Source organism: Thermobia domestica, chromosome 10 (genome assembly GCF_964235325.1).
Source record: "Thermobia domestica chromosome 10, izTheDome1.hap1.1, whole genome shotgun sequence".
NCBI lineage: Eukaryota > Metazoa > Arthropoda > Insecta > Zygentoma > Lepismatidae > Thermobia > Thermobia domestica.
The window spans coordinates 251195463-251204990 of record NC_137463.1 but is presented as its reverse complement, the minus strand read 5'-3'; positions in this window follow the sequence as shown (position 1 = coordinate 251204990).

Here is a 9528-nt window from a genome sequence, read left to right as displayed (position 1 = left end):
CAAAACATTATAATATTACGTTATTATTCATAACGTTAAGAATATTATGCGTGTAAATGGTTGAGGTACTACTTTCTATCTTTGTAAGAAATATATGTGTCACTATGATAGAAAGACACAGAACAATGCATTCAATATCCTAGTTAAGGACGTAATTAAATAAATAACGGAACGTTTCACTACAATAGAAACTGCCAATTACTCTTCTTCATGGCGTTCTTTTTAGCGCTATAACTTTTTTCGATCTTTTACGAAATTTATGTAAAGAAATATAGCTACCCTCAAGTATATAACTTCTTCCAGCTTCATGTTATTTACCAACTTTGTACATGATTTTAGTTGGTCAGAAATTAAAAGTCAAGAATTAGTGATAATTTTCGTCAATATCTCATTAACCATATTATGTACTCTTATATCGGTAGTGTTACAATGAAGTACTTCCCTAGTAGCAGAGACAACTTGCAAACAGCTTGCTGTAAGCTTGCATTACAAGTCGGCCAAACTTGCATCCAGCTTGATTGGAAAGTGTGCAAGCATGCCGTAAGTTGGATTCCTGTAACGAAGTTACATGGGAGCAACAGTGCATTCAGTGTTCCATAAGCTTGTGTGTTCAAGCTTCAAGCAAGTGTTCAAGCTTGACATAAGCGTTTTACGCTGGCGGTAAGTCAATAGGCAATGAACGTCCAATGATGCTATGACGCTCTGCGAGGGATCGAAAGAATCGCTTGCAAATAAAACAAAACACAAATTGTATGAAAGCACGCGTTGAAAGGACAAGCGTAAACAGCAAAAGCCAAGCACGCGCCAAGTGGCCAAAAGCTTTCTTGCCATACTTCGGTTAATAACGCCATACTTCAGATTAGTTTCACCTGAATAAGTGGCGGGATTATAGTGTAGCATCAATGTTTGGATTCAAAACCAAATTCCTTTCTCTTCATTTATTCGATATCTACGCATGAGCTTTCATGATCAATCCCAAGCCAGTGCTGAGAAAGGGGAGAGACCTCCTATTCGAGGTAATAATAACATGCATTGTGATACGTAGTGATCTTTCTAGGGATAGGGGGAAATGTATGAAAATGATTGAAAATGATCAATATTACTGTCAAATCCATAGGTTGCTGAGAAGAACAATGACACTTCCGATGCCGTTTAAATCCAAATTCAGCTCCACCACTTTGGGAAGGGGATATATATATATATATATATATATATATATATATATATATATATATATATATATATATATATATATATATATACAGCGTGGTAGGTAACTCCACCGACATGAAAGAAAAAAAGTTCTAATAAACATGGAACGAAGAACGTCTCCTTTCAGAGTTATGAACCGCCGAAAATTCGAAAATCCACGTTTTGAAACGCTCTGCATTAGAAACTACAGGACCGATCCCAAGCGGTTTAAGGAATTACAAAGGAACTAGTATGCGAACTATCTAAGTATCCATGTTTTACCATCCTCCGTTATTGGCGAAACGAACTGTAAAAAGAAAATTGAGGTATAGGGATACTCCTTTAAGTACTAATAACGCGTTCGTTTCGGCGAAACGAGCTGTAAAAAGGAAATTGAGGTATAGGGATACTCCTTTAAGTACTAATAACGCGTTCGTTTCGCCGATAACGGAGGATGGTAAAACATGGATATTTAGATAGTTCGCATACTAGTTCCCGTGTAATTCCTTAAACCGCTTGTGATAGGTCCTATAGTTTCTAAGGCAGGGCGTTTAGAAACATGATTTTTCGAATTTTATAACGATTTCGATTTCGAAGTTCATAACTCTGAAATGAGATGTTTTTCGACCTATGTTTATAAGAACTTTTTTCTTTCATTTCATATAAGGAATCACCTCCCAAAGTTTGTCGGTGGAGTTACCTACCACCCTGTATATATATCTATATATTTCTCCTCCTAACCCCAAGTTCCACCATCATAGTGAAATGACAAAAGCCATCCGAGGCCAGAACCTCATCTATCTTGAAAATTTGATCGAAATTGGACGGACAGTTCAAGAGATATGAAGTGACAAACATAGTCACTTTCAATGAATTTTAAAGGTCCATAGCGACAAAATTATGAAACCTACCATTGTCAGGACATGACTTCACTTAGGAACTAATATATGCGCTATCCAAAAATACATGTTTCAGAATCCTGCGGTACTCACGCAACCTTTTCTTATAGAGGGAGTTTGGCTGCAGGCATATAATGTGAAGTGCTCACCAAACTACCTCTATAAAAATTGTTGCGGGCAGAATTGTAAAACTTGTATTTTTAGATATGGTACATACTAGTTCCTAAGTGAAGTCTTGACCCGACTGTGGTATGGACCTTAAAAGATCTTTTTTTTTTTTTTTTCATGTTTTTGGTAGCCTATAACTTCGAAAGGAAGCATTACTTCAGTCACGTTGGTTTATACTTTTTGTCTTATGTCGGTGTTAAGAATCATCTCCCAAGCATTGTCGGTGTTGTTTTGAAACACCCTGTATATATATATATATATAGTTGCGAAGTGTCCGGCTTGAAAGCGATCATTTTACATAATAGATTCAACGTTGGCACTTGCGCAGCCCACCGTTTCCCATTGTTGGCCTATTGGCGTGTAGCAAGGATAAACTTAACAGCAGGAACACAACTTTTAAGGAGTTTGGTTTATCAAACTCGATCTGTTCGTACAGTTGTCCATCCGGGAGATAGTCGGTACCTGCCTTACTAAAAATTTTACAAAATTTACCATTTGTCTTTTGCTTGCTTATTCGTAAGTGAGAGGAGATAATAAAATGCAACTTACCACAATCATAGATAATGCTAAGTTATTCTACAACAGAAAATATGGCCCTAAAGAATTTTCAGTGTTGCCATCCATAGAAATTACAGTGTTGCCAAAATAACAATACCCTTAAAATCTAAGTTAAAACAGCGACTAGAGGAACGAATTCAATTGTATTTGATTAAATATCGTGTTCTTTTGGTTTACGGGGAACTACATTAATTTTAATAACTGTATGTTAAAACTATTTTGTTTATTACAAAGTAAATACAGCTCTTATTTAGAAAGTAGTTCACAGCAAACCAAAATAACATTATACATAATCAAATGCAGTGGAGTTCGTTCGCCTAGTCACAGCCTTAACTTAGTTGAGTTGAGTTGAGTTGATTTTAGCGTCCCTTTCAGCAGCGAGGCTATATGAGACGTGGACCTACTGATTAACGTGGAATCCGAACCACATGAGCTCCCGCCGGGAATCGAACCCAGATCTCCCACGCCAAAGGCGCGTACGCTAACCGCTTAGCCACGAGGGAGCTCTAGCCTTAACTCAGATTTTAGGGGAATTGTAATTATGGCAACACTGTAATTTCTATGGATGGCAACACTGAAAATTCTTCAGGTTCATATTTTGGGTCTAGGTCAAAACCCCCACAGCCAAAATCCCCACACTCAAGAAATGTCAAAACACCCACACAAACAGTCATAACCCCCACACAAATGGACAAATCTCCCAAACGCACGAACGGTCAAAACCCCCACAACCAAAACCCTCACACTCAAGAAATGTCAAAACGCCCACACAATCGGTCATAACCCCCACACAAATGGACAAATCTCCCAAACGCACGAACGGTCAAAACCCCCACAGCCAAAACCCCCACACTCAAGAAATGTCAAAACGCCCACACAATCGGTCATAACCCCCACACAAATGGACAAAACAGCCACACATAGCAACGGTCATATTCCCCACATAAATGGACAAAACTCCCACAAAATCGGACAAATCCCCCACACTCTGAAATGATCGTCATTTCACGTCTTTGTTGCGGCTCTTTATGACGCCCAGGAAGAATAGTTGCAACATCAGTTTAAGTGGAATAAAAAATGTTATTAAAAAGTACAAGGGCAATATATGAGTATGCGGCTTTTGTCAATTTGTGTGGCAGTTGTGACTATTTCTGCATGTGGGAGTTTTGTCCATTTGTGTGGGGGTTTTGTCCATTTATGTGGGGATTGTGACCGTTGCTATGTGTGGTTGTTTTGTCCATTTGTGTGGGAGTTATGACCGTTGGAGGTTATGACCATCTACCAGTGTGGGGGTTTTGGCTGTGGAGGTTATGACCGTTCGTGTATTTGGGAGATTTGTCCATTTGTGTGGGGGTTATGACCGATCGTGTGGGCGTTTTGACATTTCTTGAGTGTGGAGGTTTTGGCTGTGGGGGTTTTGACCGTTCGTGCGTTTGGTTGATTTGTCCATTCGTGTGGGGGTTATGACCGTTTGTGTGGGCGTTTTGACATTTCTTGAGTGTGGGGGTTTTGGCTGTGGGGGTTTTGACCGGTTCCCCATATTTTCTATTGGAGAATAACATTATCTACGATTGTGGTAAGTTGTATTTTATTATCTCCTTTCACTTATGAATAAATAAGCAGAAGAAAAATGGGAAATTTTGTATTATTTTTAGTAAGGCAGGCTCTGAAGAACTACTCGATGGATCAGCATCAGGTTTGACTAAGATGTAGATGGCTAAACATTAGAAACCGAGTTCCTTGATGAAAGTAGGGCCGACTGTACCATATGTGCAACAATGTGTATTTACATGGGCCGGTAACTTCCGAGGAGCGGCAAAATCTGTCATAACTAGAGACAGGATGTTTAGGCACTAAAAACCTGGAAAATAGGCAGGCAAATAGGCACTAAATTTTTTTAAAAAATAGGCAGTAAAATAGGCACTAAAATGTAATTCGAAATAATGAAGATAAATACTCAACACCATTAAAAAATAGATTCAAGTCATAGGTAATGTTCAAAGAATATAGAAACATACTTCTTTGTTAATATCTTCTTTTATTGTACATATAAAAACGAAGCTTGTTATGCATTCCATATATACTGGGTGAACCTGGAAGATGTGCACATAAATTTGGGAGGTGATTCGTGACATCAAATGAAGACAAAAAGTCCTGTTGCATGTTCTCAAATTCCGCTTCGTGTGCGAGTGACTGGGGGCCAACTTGGAATCCAAAATCGAATCCTGACAATTGGAACGAGACATAAAGGTGTTCACATACTTCGGGAGGTGATTCGTGACATTCAAAAAATTCAAGAGGACTTTTTGTCTTCTTTTCATTTCACGAATCACCTCTCAAAGTATGTGCACATCTTTCGGTTCCGTTCCAATTGTCATGATTCAATTTTCGATTCCAAATGTGCACACCTTTGAAGTTCCCCATGTATATATATCGTAACGTACCACGTGCTTGTGTTTACAAATACTTAATATGTGTGTATTATTCATGTTATATAAATTATATATTTTCCCAATGAAGGCTTATTTTGAAGAAAATGCAGAGAATAGGCAATAGTACTAAACCAATTATTTAGGCAGTAAAGGTCGAAATAGGCAAAATAGACAAAATAAAATTGGCTTAAATCGAAACTATAAGCCCCCATATAAATTTTAAAACGTTACTTTTGATCATATCTTTAATAATAAAGAATAGGCATTTTGCCTAACATCCGGTCTCTAGTCATAACTATGTTGTTTTTTTTAAATAAATATTCCTTGTTAGAGAAAGACTTCATGATGATTGTAGTTAAATTTACTAAGATGACCTTCTATTCGAATACTACATTCATAAATCATGTTTAGATCGCATTAGTTTAAGATCACATGGACAGTGCTAAAGCAAATGGTCAAATAAATCCCCCTGCATGAATTGCTTGGTTGTTTTCAAGTACAAGAACTCAATTCTCGAACAGTAGCGAACACTTGTTGCATTGAGTTAGCTAGGCCTATCACAGCTTCGATATGAAAGCTAGTCTTGTCTTTATCACAAACATATTTCTTATAAATGAAGATGGAAACAAGATTTCTTTTAAAAAATTGTTGTAGAAGGAAAATAAGAAATGAATGTAAAATAAGTAGTTGCATTGGAATTGCAAAACTGATATATTGAGATTTAAGCACAATATTCAATTATATATATATAAGGATTATCATCTTTCCTTTGTAGGTGTGTTTGCTTTATCTTTCACTAACATAGTAAATTATTATTTAAAGGAAACAGGAGACAAAAGGAGATTGTATTTGTAGTGCTTAGCGCTATCTGAGTGCAAGTGCTGAAGTGCAGTTTCACTCCCCTTTGTTGTTTATGAGGGGTAGCATGCTTAAAATCGTGTGTTTTTTAAGATTTGTTCTTTCTGGAGAAAGGGAGAGGGCAAATGACGCCATTGTACAGGGAGACAAATTGTCTAGGGCCAGCCCTGGATGCAGAGAAATGGATACAACTATTTCCGGTTTTAACGTTGATCACTATAAACCAAAAAATGTTAATAAATAGTGGAAAGTCGAAACCTGCATTCGATTAACAGTTTCAAGGGTAAATTTTATCTTCATCCTTGACTGATAACTAGAACCAAAACTGACAAAAAATCTTTTTTTTTTGGGGGGGATTACAATTGTGATTTATATAGAGCAAAAACGATAAGAGATGGTGAGAAGCGTTCTTTTGGATCGATTTAGCAAGTGTGGGAAAATAACCACTTCCGGTTTTAACGTTCATCGCTATACAGAATAAACAGTAACAGATAGCGAGAAGCGGTTTTCTGTAATTAATTAATAGTCTCAAAAATATACTCTATCACAACCTTAATCTCTATACTAAAACCATTAATAGTAGACACCGATTCGCATTTTAGGTTTTAATATTAATTGAGAAAATATCACGCTACACAAATGTGCGTACGTGACACTACTACTTGTTCTGTCTATGATTATTGTACATAGAGCCACAGGCAAATAAGTGTATTGGTAAAATAATGTTTCAATATTATTTTTTTATGTTGTCCTAATTAATATTGTTGTGCAGTAATAAAATTATGAACTCTCTATGTTATAAGGAAAACGAAATGAAATCTTTCAGTTTCACGTCTATTGGTTATGCCGGCTAGGATGGAGACAGTGATGATGAGAAATGAATGAATTGTTGGAATGAAGAATGTGGGATGAAACGGGAGCGCCACCAAGAAATCGGTGTTTGTCCACCACAAAAGTTCACTTGACGCGAGCTAAGATTGAATGAAGGACCCCTTGCACTAGAGGTGAACGCTCTACTACTGAGCCATCGCGGCCTCATGTTCTATGTTATTACCTGTATTGGGATTAATTGGGGGGTTACGGTAGCTCAGTGGAAGAGCCCTTATCTCTGGTATGTAAGGTTCCTTAATTCGATCCCCGGATAAGTAGGTCGAAGTATGTCGTGCAAAACATCGTGTCCATGGGTTTTCTCGAGTACTTAAGTTTCCTCCCGCATTATCATTCCACGAATGCTTCAATCAGCATTCACTTCTCTTATTCATCTTTAGCCTAATTGTGGGACGTTAAACTGAAAAAAAATCATTTTATTTCATATTGAGATTAATAAAACAATAAAGATATCTTTTTACTAATTTGTTTTTTGATACATTTTTGATTCTGGAATAGATTATGTTTAGTTTTCTTTACTTTTTACGTAAATCTTGATTAGAATTTTGAACAATATGAAGTTTGAACAGGCTTCTGCAACGATTTAAAAACAAACAAGGAGGCATCGCTGAACGCCATGAACAATTATACACTTCCCTTGACCATAATAGGATACATCTACCAACACTGGATGAACAGATCACTTTCACATATTTCTTTTCTCGCAGTTTGTGGTACGAAAGTAATCTGTTTCGCCTCATTGCGTTTAGTATACATTGACTTCACACTACAATGGACTTCATCACTGAACAATACGATAAGTATTCAAATATGTGTCTATTGATATTTTTATTTACAAAAACTTAAGAGGTCCCATCACGGCGAAATTAAAATATCGCTAATTTTACAGTAGTTATGTGGTATCTTCATGTCCGTCCTAGACAATATTATTTTACATGTGATACCAATATCATGACTCACTTATCTGCTTTCGATTTCCAGCTATTTAGAAAATCGGCATTTATTTTCGCGTTTATAAATGGCTGCAAACGGAAAGCTACTAGGTGACTCGTGAGAACGGTACTCATGCAAAATAATATTGTCTAGCGAGGTCTTGTTCCACATTTCGATTACCTTTCATCTATTTGAACATATCACATAATTACTGTAAAATTAGCGGTATTTTAATTTCTAGTGATTAGCCCCTTTAAACACTTTTTGACGAGTATTTGTGCAGTTTGGAAACGGAAGTAATCTACTCATTCTTTTCAAATCTTCATTTGTTTCCAAAACTGAGTTTCAACATCTAGAACTGTGTATAATCATCAAGAAGACCAAAATAGACATTTTGTATCCTATATATGTTTGTTAATATTTGTTGATATCACTAATATTACTCAGCACATTTGTTCTTAACATGTAACATTATACCTACAGTCCCAACATGACGTGGTAATGGAGTAGTCAGTTAGACGCCTGGAAACCAACTGGATGACCCGGATTTGATTCGCGGAAAGAATGCTATTTATTTTCAGTTCTAATCCCTCTAAACCAGCTCAGAGATGTGATTAGCTTCTTTGAAAACCTGGGAAGTAAATGTTCAGGAGCATAGAGATCACTCTATAATCCCATAAGACGGTTTGGAGCCTTATTTCCTCAATACCCATAGGCTACATTCGTCTGTCCCATATGGGGTGCATTTTACTATTTCCTTTACTTTCAACATTGTAACGGGCAAACTCAACAATGCTCTTTGGACAAGAACAAAATCTTCACGTATGAGTCAAGCTGATAGACAAATTTAAGTATATTCTTTTCAGATGTAATCTATATATATAAAAGAGAACGTACAAAATCCTTTGTCCGCTCATCACGCTAATACGGCTGAACCAATTTCTTTCATTTTTGGGGGGTTATTAGGATTTGGACCCTAGATGGTTTTTATCATATCACTTTAATTTTTAATTACCAGTGTCTTGAGATAATTGACCATTCAAGTGTCCATAACGTACAAATCCTTTGTTATTAGTTCATCATAGGTAAAAATAAACGTATTTATATGCAACCCGCATGACCGTGTCACTCGGCGGGTTAACATAAATGACAGGCGATATACAGCGGAAAATAGCTTGAATCTTCTGTTTAAAATTTTTTAATTGATTTGCTTATTTTTAAAGACACTTTTACAATATGCCAGCACCGGGATGACCGCAGCGAAGCGGGGCGGGTTAACATAAATGACAGGCGATATAATGTTAAGATTTACTGCAATCTTCTATGGTTTTTATCATATCACTTGAAAGCGAAAAAGTAAAAATTATCTAAGTAACAAAGTTTATTGCGTTCCGGGGTGACCGCAGCGAAGCGGGGTGAACGCTGCTAGTTTTATATTTAAAAAAATGAAAGACGTCTTAAAAAGGGAGTAATTTAAAGTTCTGATTGTATGCAGGAGACCTGGGTTTGATTCCATGTGTGTGCTAATGTGGTTTGAATCCGACAGTAAACTGTAAGTTTATATGTGATACAAAATCGTAGGAAGAGACGTTAGACTTCGA